Raw genomic sequence first — 19,826 nt, forward strand, 5'->3', positions numbered from 1 at the left:
AATAATGAAAAGAAACTAACAGCGCATATGGATAACATAACGGTGAAGCCTCAAAAGTGAAAGAGAAAGTATACAAATATAATGGCAGGAACCAAGCCAGGAAACAGAGGTTTTTATAGTCACAAAATATTAGCATGACAATTTGACTTGAAATAGAAGAAGGCTCAGGACACTTCTAGGAAACATAGTTAAAGAGTTAAATACTGAAGAAGTTCCAGGCAGGAGTGGCCATAAGTGTGGCTAATGTAGTAGGCTTTAGGTAGGGTCTTAAAGTTAGGAAAGAAAAATGGAGAGGTGAAGGTGTTTCGGAAAGGAATTTTAAAATCTGGGACCGAGGGGAGCATACGTTCACAAAAATGAAAGACTGAAGGAACAGAAAGGTTAGAGGAATGTGGAGTGGCTTGCACAGGCATGAATCTTTGAGGTTGTAGAGGAATTTAATATGGAAGCAGATTTTAAGTCTGTAGGTTTTAGGTGTCTGAGAGTTAATGTGGGTGAGCAAGAACAAATCTACTTGTTGGGGAGGGTAATGCAAATGGAATATGAGACAGGATTTTAATTGAGCTGAAGAAGAAAGAATACTGAGAGAAGGCCAGGATCAGTTGTCTCTGGAGGAGATAAGAGATTTCAGCAATCAGAAATTTGATAAATACAGAGGATAATGAAGTAGGAAACTCATTGTGGGATCAAGGAGATGCTGAAGTACTACCTGTAACAGTGGTCAGAATGACATAATCAGTGTTAAGCTAAAAAGACATCTCTTAATCTGAAGCTTTACATGTTACAACTGTGCAAGATGTTGGTAAAGGCACACTTACCAACTGTAACCAACTGTACTGTGTACAGTTTTGGTCACCCTGCTTTTGGAAGGATGTCATTAAACTGGAGTGGGTTCAGAAAAGATTTAGGAGAATGTTACTGAGACTCAAGGGCTTGTGTTGTAAGGAGAAACTGGATAGGCTAGGACCTTTATTCCTGGAGCATCGGAGTGTTACGGGCTCGGTGAAAGTCCCTTTAAGATAGTGTGTGTGTGTGTGTGTGTGTGTGTGTGTGTGTGTGTGTGTGTGTGTGTGTGTGTGTGTGTGTGTGTGTGTGTGTGTGTGTGTGTGTGTGTGTGTGGGGGCGTGCTTACGTAAATAGAAGATAAAGGACGTAATGACGTTCTTGAAGAGGTCAGTCGAAGGAAGAGAGAGAGAGAGAAGGGAGAGAGACACTAGCCTGTTAGTTTTCTCTATCGATGGATGAGAAACAATAACTGTGTCTGCCATTGAAATCCATGTATGGAAATTGGAAGTAATCCGGTGGAGTTCACTTTGTTGCTGACCTGTAGAAGGAAACAGGTATTTGTGTGGATGACCACAATTCGGATGCTTTTCGGGGTGAGGAAGTCACTACCGAGTAAACACTGAGGTGTTGCCTGGGTTCCATCGTGGAACATATGGACTTCGTAATGACTCTTTCTATATTCTCCACATCTACGTCTTATCTTCAGACAACAGTGGTTGTTTAAGAAGCCTTTGCTCATGTTTCACTTTATGGCTTGCTGAACTGAACTTTAAGAACCATTCCTGGACTTGGAGTTTGGGACTTTGCCACACACACACACGAAGAGTTTAGTTTTTGGGGTTAATGTTCAAGGTTTAATATTTTTGAATTCCAACATACTAACATTTTTACTTTTATTTTTTATATTATCATAAGTAGTGATTAATAAAATAGTTTTTAACACTGAATCATGACTCAGTGTGTTTCTTTTGTTGCTGGTTCATGACAGGAGGCTAAGGGCTGATGTTATTGAAGTTTATAAAATAATGAGGGGAATAGATAAGGTGAATAGCCAAAGTCTTTTTCCCATTCCAAAACTCGAGGGCATAGATTTAAAGTAAGAAGGGAATGATTTTAAAGGGACCTGAGGGGCAACTTTTTCACACAGAGGGTGGTGAGTATATGGAAAGATCATATTTTAACATGTTGTTGGGCTAGTTTTAAAATTCACTGGTAGGTTCATCAGCTTCATTACACACTATTGTAAATGCTTGTATGCTTAATGTCATTAGCAAAGATCCTGCATTACAACTTATCATGCAATATTGCCATGCAAATGAAATGTTTTAGATCATAGAGATAGAACATATATGAGTTATTACTAACTGATGATTGCACTACCCTCTGAGGACATAGCCTTATCAACATCATTATCATACTAAAATATACATCAGTGAAGGAAAGTTGTACGTAGTGTCTACTAATGAATTATCAAGACAAAGTCATTATAAAACAGAAAAGTATTGCCCCATGTCATTAAAATAAAAGAGGAAGAATCAATTACTTCCTACTTGACCTACAAGGCAATTCAAGTCTACAAGCTCACTTGTGATGCCTGAACTTCTGAAATACCAATACAAAAGAATCGAATGATTTATGGGCACTTACACCTGTTGACTACTTGTAATCATAAATGATTATACAAAATTTTCAGAAGTTGAAATTCTGGACAAAAGTTTTGGAGTTCGTGGAAAGCCAGTACTACCCTTTCAAGTTACGAAACAAAATTCCAAATGTTCTCAAAATAGTGCAGAAGCCATCACAACAGAATAATGCCATTTTAGTAGAAGACTAATGGAAAATGGTAATGAATGCGGTCTAAATAACATAAATGCAAGAACTATGGGATATACTGTATATCTCAAAATATTTGCAAGCCCAAGTAAAGACCCATGACTGCTACTGGAAATAAGGATTAACCATCCAAGAAGCAAAATAAAAGCATATCAGTCTTAGATGGAAAGTCAAGAGAATAAGATGAAGAATGTGCATCAAAAAGAAAGCTCATTCAATTATGTAAGGTGAACTGATTCCTCAAAACACAACAAGTGAATGCACTATAATTTTCATCACCTGTCCCAGCAGAAGCAGATGGCCAGTAGCACACGTAACATCATCTCATTGCCAGAAAGTTCAGCTGAGTTTCTTGGCAAAGTCAATCTGAGACATGAAGATGGGTTATTTGAGAATGAAATGTTCCAGAGAATCTGAGAGATTCATTCCAACTTGGCAGACTCTGCAAAGGTAAAGCTGACATAATCTTTCTGAATTATACACCAACAAAATAATCACAAATTGATTATGATACAGTTAATAATTATCAAATCATGTATTATAATGGAAGAGGCTTTGTAGATGTAAGATCTATTCTTGACTTAAAGTGTCAACTTACTTGATGATTCTTTTACATTAAAGCTTATTTAACAGAAACATGAATGGAGAACTATGTGCAGAGTCGTTACCCATCCTGTGGGGCTCTGCTGGGGTGGAAATATCAATGAATTTGCTGCAAGGGGCATTTATGTAGTTTTATGATCATCCAACAGAGGGAGACAGACAGGTTAGAGATATTGGAACAGCATTTACTTATCAATATATCAGTGAGGCCAATTGTTCCTGTCATTATTTCTATATAACTGAGGCAGCAACTTCAGGTGAGGGGAAGATGCTCCATTAAATCCAAAAATACAAAAGTTGTTAACTGAATTGTGCTGTTCCATTGTTAGCTCTAAGAAGAAAGAAAATCGCCTCACAATTAAAATGTGTTGAATGATGTGAAGTTGCTGTATTTACACAGTAGAAAGGAAGTAAATGTCACAGGGAGTTGAATCTTGTCAGGTCAAGTCTAATTTTGTTTTAGGCATATGTTAAATGTTAATTATTCTAAATCAATCTTCCTGATGCAGAAAGTGAATATTTATAAATGTGGAGCTGTGTTCCCCCAGCCATTTAATTGCCAGAGTTAAAATGTCAAAAAGAATTTACTTTTCCTTTATATCTCTTATATTTCTCTCCCTTAGAAAAGTAGGATCTTTGGAACAGGAATAGCCCTTGATCTTGTTGCAGCATTCAATGAGATCTTAATTGATATATGTCTGAACTACACGCACCTTGGCTCCAAATTCTGAAATTCCTTTGGTTAACACGAACCTATCCATCTCAAATTTAACATTAACAATTGACTTAGCATCAATTGTTGTTTTATGGAAGTAAAATTTAAACTTCCATTGTTTTTTGTGAGTAGAATTTTTCTAAATTTCATGCCAGAAAGACCTGGCTCTAAATTTTTGATAATCCTTTCTGACCCTGGCCACTTCAACTAGCCTAAGTTGTTTCTCTCTATTCGTCATATCGATTCCTCCTAATTTCTGGAGAACCTTAATCAATTTAACCCTTAAGTATACATTCCAATAAGTACAGGTTTAGTTTGTGTAATTTAACCCTTGGAGACCAGATGTCAATCTGAATTCTCTCCAAGGCCAAGATATTTTTCTTAACAGGTAGCACCTAGAATTACAGTTATATCCAGAATAGTGAATGAATAGCTCTAAAGGTCCTTTTTTTCTGCCCTTATTGATGGTACTTTAATAAGACCATAAGACATAAGAACAGAATTAGGCCATTCGGCCCTTTGAGTCTGCTCTGCCATTTGATCATGGCTGATATATTTTTCCCTCTCAACCCCATTCTCCTGCCTTCTCCCAATAACCTTTGATGCCCTTAGGAATCAAGAAACTATCAACCTCCGCTTTCAATATACCCAGTGACTTGGCCTGCACAGCTGTCTGTGGCAATGAATTCCACAGATTCACCACAGTCTGGCTAAAGAAACTCCTCCTCATCTCTGTTCTAAAGGGTCGTCCTTCTATTCTGAGGCTGTGTCCTCTGGTCCTAGACTCTCTCACTACTGGAAACATCCTCTCCATGTCCATTCTATCCAGGCCTTTCAATATTTGGTAGGTTTCAAAGAGATACCCCTTATCTTTCTAAACTCCAACAAGAACAGGTCCAGAGCCATCAAACGTTCCTCATATGTTAATAGATGGATCCCTTTCTGGACTTCTACTTCTTCTAACTATTCACAATTTAACAAGTGACCTGTTCTGCCCCTTTTAGTTCCAAAATAGATGATATTACATTTTTCTGCATTCACATCTACAATGTCACAGATATCTTTATTTCATTAGTAAATTTGAAAAGTAATCTTTTTAATACCTTCACCTAAGTTGTTTTGAAATATTGTGAGTAGTTAAGATATCACACACTTCCTTGTGAGATGCCATTAATTACAACCTGCCACTCCTCTTTGAAAGAGAAACTGCCCACTCCTCTTTGTCTCTTACCACTCAGTAAATTTCCAAACCAGGTTAATAACTTGCCTTCAATATTAGAAGCTTTAATTTTACCTCACAGTTATTTTATCAGATGTGCGTTTTACCTTCCCAATCCGCTCCATCCAATTCACGTTACATGCCTCAGCCCCTCTGAACCAGATCCCCAGCACCTTCAGGTAATCAGGCCTGACAGTGAAGGGGACATTGGATCGTTCTGGCCAGTTATCAAAGAGCATGGCCTCGCTCTTCCTGTGCTTGACTCCGGCCTCGGAAGGTAAAACAAAAGTTAGGTTTGTGGAAATGACATTCTCTGTCATAATTGGGAAGAACTTGGTCATCAGGTGCAATATGCTCTCAAGGCTGCTGTACTTGGTGCAGGTGTGGCCTGTTTCCTGTTCCTGTTCTTCTGCCTCGGTAATCACCCAGGATGTCTTCCAGTTTATCTAGGGGTCCAAGGTGGAGCGAGTCCATTGGGTCATGCTGCACAAGTCCCATGAGAATGGGCAGAAAAGTGTACCCAATGTTGCCCTCATCCTGATGACCACCTTTGTGTGTGGCTGTATCAGTTGGTGTGTGGACCCAAAGTACACGGGTATCAAGTCTCACTACATGCTGAGGTTCTACCTGTCCCTGGTGTTGCAGAAGATAGACCTGGCCCCTCTACCGCACAGTGCCCTTGTCAGCTGGGTGTTGCCGCACTACCTGTCCTTTGTGGAAGAGTGCTTCCAAGTAAACATCTTTGACCACAAGTCCATCAGACAGGGGTCATGCAGAATATCCTGCAGACACTGCAGACAGGGACACTATAGATTCTGTGGGTTTGTTTCCTGAGCAAACTGTCCAAACCATATGGCAGAATGTCTCATCGCCAGATCTGGCCAACAAGCACAAAGACCTCGCTTGGCTGGTGGTGAGAGGTGTCCTCCCAATCAGAGCTTTCCTCTACAGACGACATATCACCCCCAATGTACGCTGCCCTCAGGACAGCTGTGGTGGGGAAGAAATGGTCCCCCACATCTTTGCAGACTGTGGATTTGCTCAGAGGGTGTGCAGAAGGATGCAAGGATCCATGTCCCAGTTCATTCCCAGCAGCTGCGTGACAGAGGACTCTCTGATCTACGGGCTGTTCCCGGGGACACACACCGAGACAGACATCAAGTGCTGCTGGAAGGTCATCAACTCGGTGAAGGATGCCCTTTGGTCTGTTCGAAACTTGTTGGTCTTCCAGCACAGCGAGATGTCTGTAAGGGAATGCTGCAGACTGACACATTCCAAGCTGCAGAGTACGTGCTGAGGGACGCACTGAAGCTCAGTGCAGCCAATGCTACAGCTGTGTGGGGAAGGACCACAGTCTGGGCTCCTTCCGCTACCACACATGGAGGGGCACAGATGGGTGGGGAAGCCCCTTTAACAATGAAAGGTGTATCACCTCAGGGAGCCACATAAGTGGCAATGATGCTATGTTTGTTTGTATGTTTTTTCTCTTTAAAATTTACACTACTGAATGTAACAACTATGAATGTTAAGCTTTTGTTTTTGCACTGTTTCTTCCTTTGTATATATTTTTTATTATGAATAAAGTTTATTTTTGAAATAAATAAAGATCTGTGGAAATGAGTGCTTGGGGCAAATCCACATGAGAATTGGAGAACGGGTTATTGGTGAGTGGGTACAGCATGATAGCACTATCGGTATCTCCTTACATCACTTTACTGATGCTTAGAAGTAGAATAATGTGGCAGTAATTAACCAGATTGAATTTATCTTAATTTTTGTAGACAGTCACAGAATCAGAGAATGGTTGAAAAATGGAAGGAAACCATTCAAACTGTTGAGTCTGTATTTGTTCTTTGTTAGAGCAATACAATTAGTCCCACTCCACTACCCTCCTCCCAGGGCCATACAAATACGAGTAGAGTTGTTGCCTCAGCCAACCAGGTTCAAACCTAGCCTCTGTTGCTGCCTGTGTGGAAGTTGCATGTTTTTCCTCTGACTGCGTTGATTTCCTCTGGGTGCTCTGGTTTCCTCCTAGATTCCAATGAGATGTATATTGGTAGGTTAATTGGTGACTGTAAATTGCCCATAGTTGTAAATGAATGGTAAAATCTGGGGCAAGTTGATTGGGAAAATGAGATTAGTTTAGGATTAATGTGGATGGGTACTTGATGTACGGCATGGAATTGGTGGGCTAAAGGTCTCTTTCTGAGCTGTATGTCTTTGTGACTTTCTGACTTTCCTTTTGAATACTTAACAAACTTGCTTTAGAACATTACGGGTGCTCCGGTTTCCTCCCACATTCCAAAGATGTACAGGTTAGGAGCTGTGGGCATGCTATGTTGGTGCTGGAAGAGTGGTGACACTTGTGGGCTGCCCCCAGCACATACTCAGTAATGCAAAAGGATGCATTTCACTGTGTGTTTCAATGTACATGTGACTAATAAATAAATATCTTAATCTGCTTTCACTACTCTCACTGTAACTACATTCCAGACTCTAAGCACTCACTGTGTGAAAATAATTTTCCCTATGTTATTTTTGGTTCTTTTGCTAATCATTTAATCCTCTATCTCCTGTTTCTGGATCTATCTGCCAATGGGAACAAATTTTCTCTATTTACTTTGACTATATCTTTTATGATTTCAAATGCCTCCATCAAGTCTCCCCACAACTTCCTCTGCTCCAGGGAGATCAACCCCAGCTTCTCCAATCTACCCATGTAATTGGTGTCCCTCATCACTGGAATCACTTCAATAAATTTCTTCTGCATCCTCTCCAAAGTCTTCACATCTTTTCTAAAATGTGGTGTGTAGAACTGGACACAAACACCAGTTGTGTCTGAACTATGTTTTACAGAAGTTCATTTTGACTTACTTGTTTTTATACTCTTTGTGCCTATTTGTACCCAGGATCCTGAATGCTTTTTTAACCACTTTCTTAACCTGTGCTGCTTCTTTCAATAAACATTGCACATGCCTGGTCAATTCTCCATATTATTGTGTGGATGCTGGTCTTGTAGCAGTACTGGAAGAGGTCGGTTAGGAGGCATGGCAAATTCTGGAGCAAAGTCTTCAGCACCTGTGATATTCAGACATTCAAAAGCAGTTTTAATGGATTTAAGTAATTTAAAATAATAATAAATTTAATTAAAATATATTAACCTACACAGAACTAATCAAAGATCATAAATGTAAAATGAAATAAAGAAAATCAAACAAAAATTGTTAACCTGCCTTAACTTTTTACTGAATGTTGGTGACCCCATTGCGTCCATACATGAAGCAAGGAAAATTGGGGGGGGGGGGGGGCGGGTGGTGTGGTTATGGGAAAAGCAGAGGATGATCAGGGATTGTCAGCACGGCTTTGTTAGTGAAACATCTTGTCTAACAAATTTGATTGAGCTTTTTGAAGAAATAATAAAATATACTGAAGAGGGCAATGTAATTGATGTAGTTTACATGCGCTTCAGTAAGGCCTTTGACAAGGTCCCATGGTTGCACAGAGAGGGTGCAGAGGAGGTTTACCAGGATTTTGCTTGGGCTGGAATGTTTCATTTATGAGAAGAGGCTATATAGGCTGGCCTTGTTTTCCTTGGAGCAGAGGAGACTGAGGAGGGGACCTGATGATATAGAGAATGTAGAATATAGAATATCGATGAATATAGAGAATTATAAGTGGCATAGATAGCGTGGATAGTGAGAAACATTTCCCTATAACAAAGATATCTAAAACTAAAGGACATAGGTTTAAGGTGGGGAATAAGAAGGTTAGAGGGGATCTGAGGAGAAAAAAATTCACCCAGAGGTTGGTTGTAATCTGAAACACACCGTTTGAGAAGGCGGTGGACCCAGATACTCTCACATTTAAAACTAACTGGACAAGCACTTGAATTGCCAAGACAGAGAAGTCTATCGACCAAGTGCAGCTTAATGGGATGAGTATAGATGGGTACTTGAGGGTTGGCATGTACATGTTGGGTCAAGGAGCCTGTTTCTGTGCTGTATGACTCTATGACTGTGACTAAAAGACCAGGAGAGTGGCACAAATTCTCTTCTGCATGGCCCAAATCCCCCCATCCACACAATATGCTACTCTATGTGGCGAAAATACAAGTTTTTCCAATAAGACTGGCCGGAACTCAATATTTTGTTTAGACTGGCTGGGTCCTCCTGTAAATTTCAGAGTGAAATCCATAATTCTGTGCTGTATTATCAGTGTTATTATCTAACCAATACAGGCAGAAATTGCCAAAATTGTTGGAATAATGGAAATGAAATCTCAGCTTAAAAAAATTCACAGACACAAAAAGTGATTATCAACAGTTAAAATCCTGTAGGTGGCAGGCAAAACAAAGAAGATAAATTATTTGATTAAAAAAATGAAAGAAGGTCATCCATATAGGTCGAGCATATTTTGCCTTATGCTGAAACCAGCCTAGCTTCAAATAAGTTGCAGGAAGATTTGAGCATTTCCTATGGTAAGATTTTAAGCTACACACATCTTGCAATTTAGTTCTTAAAAATGCAATATATTTAGCATCTGTCCTACGAGACACGTTATATATTGAATTGGATTTACCCAGGATATTCACGTTTTTTTGTAAAATGAAGGCATATTTTAGACAACTTGCTGCTTTTAAAACAAAATAAATATAATTCTGTTTAAACTGGTGCATTCAAAATGACTTCAGGAAATGGTCTTCTTAACAAAAAATTACTGTTTTTGGTGGTCTGCCATTGATAATCTTATTTCATTTCTTCCCTCAATACTTGTCTACAGTTTTCTTCACTAATCTATTAAAAAAAAGATGAAACTGGAAATCTAAAGAGTCTCAAAACAAGCAATGTTACATCCAACAGCTACTACTCAGTTCCACGAGGTTCCTCAGAATTGAATATCAGCTGTGTCCTGAAGTGGACAACAAATAGGACTCTGCTTTCTTTACACCTACTGGCTGGGTGCCCAGTCACAGAAAGATTTCAGGTGAGGGTAATTAAAAACTTAGTCAAGGAGATTATATTTATTGAGTGCATTAAAGGAGGAGATGAAGCAGAAGTATTTAAGGACAGAATTCCTAAATATAGACTTGACATGACTGAAAACATGGCTAACAAATCTGCTGTTAAGGAGGGGGATATACAAAATGTCAGAGACAAGGAAATAAAGGGTCTGTGGTTATAAGACTTGAGAACATGGCAGACATTGAGAAAGACTAAATCTTAACAGGATTTAAGCACAAGAATGTGATATTCAGACTATGATCAGTTTTTTTTCTACATGGTAGAGGGCAATGAGCATGCACCACTGGCCTAAACACAATGCTCTCAGCACAAATTACGTTGTGTTTTTATTGCGTGGCATGAGGTCTCTGTCTTTTATTCAAAAATGAGAAAAAATTGACCAAGAAAAAAAAAATTAGAACATTTACTTTAATATTGGAATACTGAGGATTAAGAAAAGTGTGGTTAGAAATTAGAGTTTATCTCCTTTTGCTGCAGTCAGAATGTTCTTGTATAGGTTATCATACTTTATAAGTTGTGATATGGCATTTTCAACAGTGATTCATGTGATATCCAACTCTTTACCAATCAGTTTACAGGATTTGTTTCTTGCCTTTTTGTGTTTAATAAACAATGGTTATAAGTCACACCTAAGTGCACAAGTTTAGTTTGGATTCACTGTGCATGTGATGACATCATTAGCTCTGCAACATGAACTTCACTAAGGGAAATTGCAATAGAAAAGCCCAAGCCAATTACCCTGAAGGTGCTAAGTAACCTGGAAATGATTACTGGCACAATCTAACCTATGAAAAAGCACTTTTTACCAACGTTTCACATGGAATATCAAAATAGACATAAACTCTGAAGCATAAAAAGTTCACTAAATGAGATTGATTTCAATACATACTCATTCATATGTCTGGGATAAATAGTTGGAGCTTTCCTTTTAGTGTGGTGTATTGATGGGAGTGTGAAGTAAAGAACTGGACACAGAGATCGGTGCAAACAATTTGTGATACTTATGGTGTTCTGGTTATATTAACTGTGTTTAAATTAATGGTCAAAAATCATAATGGCATAAATCTGGCATATTGATTTCTACAGCAGATTCTCCAATCCAGGAATCCATTTAGCAAAACTCTGTGCCATTTTTAAGAGTTAAATGGACACCCAAGCTTCCCATTTGACAAGCTCTTTGAATATATATGTTGTAAAGAAACTTATAGCTGCTTTCTGATCTGTAAGTCCAAGCCCTCAGATGTTTATGAGTATAGAAGCCAATTACTCATAATGAACTGAATTGCTGCAACTTACGCCACTATCTATGTCTTTATATAGTAATAATAAATGTCCTAGTGTGTACCACAATACAGTGGAATGCTGTCAACTGATTAAAACTCTTGGCACTGACTCATACTTTATATTATCTTTTTACTTAATATTCTACCATAAAACAAGTTGGATCATTCACTACAAACATACAATAAATCATTTATGCTCAATCTCAACAATGAATAATTGTTAAGATTCCACAGTATTCCTGTATTAGACTGGATTAAAAAATGCAGCTATTTTAACACATGGTAACATTTAAAGGAACTGTTTTGATTTGCAGGAAAAGCTTAGAAAACATAAATTGGAAGTTAGAGGTTACTGTGAAGTTTATTCAAAATACAATTAGAAATATAATTCAGCACTGAAGAAAAAAATCAAGTCAGTAGTTTCATAAAAATGTAGTATATTCCTTAATCAACATTATACTCCAAATTTTATTTCAGACCCATATTTTTAGTTTATGAAACAACAGAACTACTAATGAAGAGTGAAGACTGTGTTTACTATTTATAGGAATCAACTAGTCCTCCATGATTGACAATTCTAAATGATTTATGGGTTTATAAAAACGATTCTCCTTCCAAACTACCTTAGGCCAAAGAGGTTAGGTGTAGTTTGGCAGAGCAAATGCTTTAGGATTTTCAAATGTGTACAGATTTATTATCACACTTTAATCAACCGAAAGCACATCATTAATTAGGGCTATACACAAACATCCACATCCTGTGAACAAGTACATTTTTTTTCATATACCCTTCAAGTATTTTCACTGATAAATGGCCAGCTAGTCAAAGAGGTTGGAGGTGATCTCTCTGCAGGACTGAGCTGAGCCAAGATCACATTACATATCCTTTGCAGTGTTAAAAAGTGCGACAGCAACATCATGTTACTTTGCTCAACTAAGCCTGCCTTTGCTTTCAGATCAGCTTTTTTACTGACGTTATAAATGCTCTGGGTTTAACAAGACATTTTTCACAACCATAATATATTATTATATTTATTTATTGATGAAATGTGTGTGATGTTTTCGGGCCATGTTATTCATATTCAATTAACAGTATTTATTACTTGTGTTTGTTTGTATTGAAAGAACTACATATGCATTTGTCATGAAATAGATATAGATGAGTCATAGTTCAGTCTTGGGTACTGGCCAAAGTATTTCCTTTCTGTTTCAATCTAATTAAGTTTGTGTAGTGCCAAATCTGCAACATTTATGTTGGGACTCTGAATGATTCTGAAAACCTCAACTTCAGCAGTATAGGGGATAAGTTATGTTCATACTGGTGCAGACCAGGCATTTCAAATCCTGCCACATTTGTTTTTAGCCGTCATGGTTATCTTATGTGTCCTGTTGCTTGGAGACATGAGGAAATCAAAAGCTTCGTCTGGCTGGAGATCAGAAGCCTAAATATATTAAATTAATACTGGCATCATGCAGTAATGAAAATCTTGCCAGATGGTGAATGAAGGAAAACAAAACTGTCAAGCTTCCTTGTTTCTATCTGTTAAATTAATTTCCAATTAGCAACATTTCTTGCTATGCACAGCAAATGATATTGCTAGACAACTGCAAATTTTAATTATTTTGGGGTATATAATACCAATATTAAAAAGCCCAAATCAGGAACAGCAGATTAGAATAAAGCCTCAAAGGCAAACTGCCACAGGATTTGAAAATTTGAAGTCAACGCAGAAAATGATGGAAATACTCAGCAGCTCAGATGGCATATGTGGAGAAAGAAGCAGGGCTAATATTTCAAGGCAATGATCTTTCATCAGAACTGGGTAAAGTTAGAAACAAAATAAATTTTAAATTGCAGAGGAAGTGGGTAGGGGTGATGTTGAGAATTTGAGCTTGAGAATTCCAATGATTCACAATTCCTCCTCATGTCAGCCATAAATGACTACGACCCTGAGAACCCTGAGTTCCAGAATGGTAGATTTGGTAATCCTATACCCATGATATGATCTAATGTATGGATCCCACTTTTGGGGACTTCAATTTTAAGGAGACACTTCTCTTGAAAAATTTTTAGCATCTTTTCACAAACTGTTCTATGTCTTCTTAAGGTTTGAAAAGCTTACTAAATGAAGACTTGAATTTGTGCCCTTGCTTGCAGTCTGAGGATGTAGACAAAATAGATAAGGACTACAGGTGTTCACATAGAGGTAGTGGAAGTGGAGGTGCAACCTGTGATTGTGCAAGAGGCAGTCCAGCAGCAGGATTGGAGAAGCCATTCTGACACCTGTGAGAGATTGGTACAAGAGTGATAGTGGAGAAACGAACAGCTGGAAAGAGTAGAGAGGCCAGTCCAGCAGTGGCGGTGTGTAAGTTGCACCATCCTAGTTCCCGTTTTTAGATAGACACTGGATTTTGTAATAATTCATGCAAAAGCAATAATTTTCTGGTAATAATTCATAAGACTGCCTGGCTGACAAGTGTATTCTGAACGCTGTGATGTTTCCTATTTGGAAACATGAAACTCTACAAGAAGTAGTTCTACCTAGAAAAGCAGTGCAAAAATGGTAAATGCCATGCTTTTAGTTGGTTAAACTACATGATTATATGTGAATAATTATTCCCTCAAATTTTTATTTGTAAGTGTTGTGTTTTTGAGTAATGAAAAATAAATTTTAAGTTGAAAAATTTATGATATTTCAGTTTCCACATTCTCACTCAAACTTAATTTCACACTTAATAAAGTATTTAGAATGTTTGCTATTTGTGAGAATTCTCAACATGATTGGCTGCCTAGTCTGCTTGACGTCACCACTGCTGCTGAATGCTAATATTTGCTAGATCTGGTTCCTGACAGCAAGTGATGTCAAGAAAGGGAAAATCCATGGCATGGAGGTCACTTCATCATAATGGCAGTTACTTCTGATGTGGTACTTCTGTCCAAAGAGTTGCAAAACCCTTGCCCCACCAAACTGCCCTAAGTTCTCTGAATTAAGGTAAACTGGAACTTTTCCAATGAGGACAGAATATGAAGTCCACGTGGAGAATAGAAATGTGACTTATTTTACATTTTTCCAGAGGTAAAATACTACAAATATTGGGAGGAAATATATGGAAATACTCAATGGATTTGGCAGTAACTGTGGAGGGAAAGACAGTGTTAATGTTTGTGATAAAAGATCATCAACCTGAAATGGCGACTCTGTAATTTTCCACATAGGTGCTGCCTGACCTGCTGAGTATTTCCAGTATCTTCTGTTGGTTTCTCATTGGGATTGAGGTTCTTATACATGGAGCTGAGTCAGACATCAAAAACATCAAAATCAAATTGCTCAGAAACAAAACCTTGTAATATTGAGCCTTTTTATCAAGTACTTCTGGTCGAAAACTGATAATTTGAGCAATGTTTCTGATGAGTGAGAAGGAACAGAAAATGGTCGCGGTATTGTAAAGTTGCTGTGGCTGTGAATATTCAAAGTTTTCTTGGGCCAATTATTGGGAAACCAAGGTGACCAAACCATAACCCTGAATCAAGTGATAGGCCCACAATGTACAGTCTGGTTCCTATGATGTAAGTATGATCCCAAAGCCATGATAGGAGAGGATTAGTTAGACCATGAGCTTCCCAATCACCATTCAGTTTCACCAACAGTAGGATCACTTATGGCCAGGAGAAGTAAATCTGGCTTTAATTTTGTGGGGACAGGTATCACCACTCAGTTTCACAAAATTTCCACATCCTGTGTCCCCTAGCCATTGTGGGCTCCACCACCTTAAGACCATTTGATATGCACAGTGCACCATCCAGATTAAAATGAGAGCAAGTCTTCAACATCATGGGTGCTTTGCCATTCTTTATGGTTATTCACTGAGAGAAGAATGGGCTTTTATATTATAACATGGCCTGAAAAATAGGAGCAGGGATAAACCATGTGACCCTTGAGGCTGCTCTGTCATTCAATAAGATCATGGCTGATCTGATCTTGGAATTAGCCCTACTCATCTGCCTGTTCATCATAAACCTTAACTTAGCTATAGACCAAAAATCTATCCATCTCAGTCTTGAATATATATTGACCCAGCAGCCACAGCTTCCTTGTTTAAAGAAATCACAAGCTTCTGGGAGAAGAAATTCTTCCTCATCTCCATCTTAAATGGGCAAACCCTTGTTGTCGAATAAGTGAATACCTCACACAGTCCATTCACAGATCAAAGAGAAATGTATTCGTTTGATTCATTTTTCACTTTGAGAAGAGAAAAAGAGACCCTCTCAGCTCAGTAGTGTGGTCCACACACTATTTGATTGTATAAAGCAAGGCATTTTTATAAACTATTAAAGGTAAGGTAAAGCATCTCCAGCAATCTACCGACTTTCAGCTGTCAGAAAGTATCTTCAACCTAAAGTGTTAGCTCTGTTTCTCTTCCCACAGGTGCAGCCTGACCTGCTAGGTATTTCCAGCATTTTCTGTTTTTATTTCAGCTATCATTTCTTCATCAAGCCAAGATGAGAACGCACATGATTAAGTTGTGTTTATAAACTCCTGATCTGGTGTTGTCATGCATAAAGTATCCCTTTGTTGTTGAGGCCTTAGTTACTATGGTGATAGTCCTAGGATAAGGCCAGTTATCTCCAATTACAACATTCCTCACAGAGGCCTTCTGTTATCCCTTATAGTTCATTGCATAGACCAGCCTGACTTATTTGGTGGGTTGGAAATATCCCTTTGTCTTTATAACATATTATACTTTATAACATATTATGCAAGTTAACCATTCAGACTATGTCCCTTGTCCAACCACTTCATCCTTATTCTGAAACTAACCCTGCAAAGGGAAAAACCTTCGTCATCTACCCCATCAAGTCCCTTCAGCATCTTATCTATCATCCACTGAAGAGGTAGATAAGGCCTTATCCAGTACATAGTCACTTCTAATAAGATTGAATTATCATCTTGAATGGAATATGTCTTTGGTTTCTGAAAAATATCTTGAATTCATGATGGCTTGATACTACAAAGGAGAAACACTTAAGGAACATATAAGTGCAATGGCCCTTTACAAATATCAGTAGTTGCCTGTGTCACTTAGCTTTAAGCAGGTCACTGGTTTCTGTTATCTGAATGTTAAGCTTTAAAATAAGCAATATAAATACATATTTGGCATCTTAACTTTATCATTTTATAACTCTAAGTATAATCCATGATTCTACCTTTTGGAAAGATTTGTGAACAACAATTCTTGTTCGTAATTTGCTTGTTTCTTATGGTAACACCATATAATTATTGATTTTTGTGATTTGTCAGAAGTCTATTTACATAATGAAGGCAATTGAGCTTTTATAGACAATTCTGCAAAACATTTTACATCTAATTTAATATTTATAAATGGATGAACTTACATGCTTTAAGAAGGAGGGTCTCCTTGAAACCAATAGTCATTCAAAGTCCAGCTTGGACTTTGGTTATGGTTCTTGGCTATGGTTCTATCATGTTTAATGGAATATGGGATTTGGATGTGTTAGAAATCTATTTATTCAACATGTCTGGTAATAATCACCATAAAAGCTTGTGTCCAAACTGGTTGCAATAGGCAACAATTTTCAGCAATAAATTCAATAAAACACTGTTGCTTTTGTAAAGTAATTCAAATAATAATAGGTTCTGATGTGACTATGGCCAAGATTCTAGGGCAATGCCTACATTGTTTCAATCAAACTGCATCCTTATGCTTTAATCCAAAGAATCTGTTGAATGCTATTGAGATGTTTGGTCCACTTCCAAGCATACAACTCATGCCCTTTGGCAAAGCAACAGGAAAAGAACATAATATTTTCCTTAAGTTATTACCTGTCAACTTGGCAGGGATAACGCAAATAATCAGCAAGCAAGTAAAGAACACAGATACTGGAAGTAAAGACTTCATTAAAAGAACTTGCATGTGTAGGGTTGAATCTAATGCTGAAAGATGGGACTAGGCTGGAAAGCACAGCTACATACACAGATTGTGAGCAGTGCAGATGAAGGGTCTCGACCTGAAAAGTTGACGGTTCATTTCTCTCCATAGAAGCTGCCTGACCCACTGAGTTCCTCCAGCATTTTGTGTGTTGCTACAGGTATAGACATGATAGGCCGAATAGCCTCCTTCTGTGTCATAAATTGTCTACGATTTCATGATCCTAATCTATACTTTATTAGTAGAGGCTAGGTAACATGAGTAAACTCACACCTTATCAAATATTTTTATATTATGATTGTGTATTCCTAATTATAAGTGACAAATAAGTGTACTTGAGAAAGCTAGAATTTTTGACTAGAAGAGTGGTCCATTGTTCTCATTTTGTGCAGACTGTAAGCAATGTGCTAAGAGTGATAGAAGACACCAACATCATGATAGTCTTAGCCCAATGGTTTTGTAGTGATTAATTTGCAAACTTGTATCACGATCAATATCATTCACAAGCCAAACAATAATCATGTGGTACACAGTTGAGAACTTACTAATGCTACAAAATGGTGGAATGGAGCTTTGATCCATAAGAGAATCTCAAGTAAGGAGGTGCTAAGCAGAAGCCAAGGGAAAGAAAATGGAAATATAGAGCCATTGCTAGGTGCTGTTATGGGCCCACATGAAGCTCAAGAGAAACTTGGAGAGAACCTGGGTGGTGTGTTTCAAGTATGTTACCCCTTCGTTATTTGTAGGAAAGGTTGAAAGGGAATAATTCCTCAATTAAACTAAATTAAATGTCATAATGCAATGTTTTATCATCCATTCATGCGATAATGGAACTTCAGAGAACAGTTATTCATTTATATTCTTTATTCAACTTTTTCTTTCAAGTCCAGTGGTAACTTTTAAATCAGACTAATTCTAACAGATGGGCTTTGTTCTTGTATTGTGCTACCTCAAATCAAATTATACAAATGAAGCAGGAGACTTTCTCCTATAAAAGAGGCTGATTAAAAAATAGCAGTCTGGCTTCTCGAATATTAGAAACCCACCGTCACAATTTACCAAGTTACAGCAACTCATTTTGGAGTATTTTGTTCACTGATTACTGTAATTAATCAGGATGGAGGAGATTGATAGTAAATCCAAGACTTAAGCAGAATCAAATGCTCCACAATTTTGTTTAGGAAAATTTAATTGCATTGCCCTGCTTAGTCGGGTTATTTTATAAAACGCATTTTAAGGGAAGTTGGAAATTATTTTGCTTTGCTGTTAACAGTAACATTAACAACAATCATTGATGCTTGTTACAACATATATGGAATTTTCCATCAGCCCACCCATTGTGCAGTGACTTTTCTTCCCACTCAATTTGACATAAAGTACAGGACGTTAACATTAAACGACACTTACCACACAAACAAGGTTACTGTACTAACCTACTTTCATGTCCAAAACAACTTTGATGTGCCTGTGACAATTTGGTCTCTAATATATTAAATATATCTTTAAACAGATCATACACATTTTACATTGCTTATCAAGATGTGAATTTTACCAAAACAATAATAGGAGTAAGGCTAAACAATTAAAATCACCAGTACTGTTTCTGTATGTATGCAAATATTGAATCATTTTTAAAATAATAACAATACCTGAGCAATAACAGATTTGAACTCCTGTGGCCCAATTTTAGAATTGCTCTGCAGAGCTCAGCAGTCAAATCCTTGCCATCTGGAGTAATCATAACTGAAAACAATGTTAGCAACAGCTTTAATTATACCCCAACCATGAATAGAGAATTTCAGTAATTCCCTTGTGACATAAATCATATGAAACAGTCACAGTAGAATATCCCTTCTCCCAGACAGCTGCGACCATCACAAGATGACTTGGAAATGTTGAGAGATGTTAAGTGATTGAAAACAAATAAATTCCTACTGGACAATGAGTTGTCTCAATAACCGATCTCTGAATTAATGACAAAATACCTACAAAAGGATGGCTCAAGAGTAGTGAATAAGAATAGATCAAACAGAGTAAAGTCACAAACATGACAAGAGTGACTGAATATAATTGCTAGAAGAACTAGTCAAATACATCATGAAGAGCAACTCTTCAAATAAATGAGATAGCCTTGCAAGTTGTGGCTGTGATAATGACCTTCTCATACTTGGTTTTCTTCAGAATGTTGACAGTGCAATTTGTTACCTAGGCAACCCAGGAAACCTTGATTTCACCATGACTTGGTTGCTGGATGCAATAATCAAGATTCTGTTCTTGCTATCAGCCAATTCCATGCCAATATTATGTTTCTAAACAGCCTGATACTTTCTTTGCTTCTGGATTTTCTGACAGCAAAGATCATTTTAACTGCTGAGGCTCCAGTGGTTTCTCCATTGTGTCAGCTCTCAGATAAGTGAC

The sequence above is a fragment of the Pristis pectinata genome, chromosome 27, assembly GCF_009764475.1.
Source record: "Pristis pectinata isolate sPriPec2 chromosome 27, sPriPec2.1.pri, whole genome shotgun sequence".
NCBI classification, from domain to species: domain Eukaryota; kingdom Metazoa; phylum Chordata; class Chondrichthyes; order Rhinopristiformes; family Pristidae; genus Pristis; species Pristis pectinata.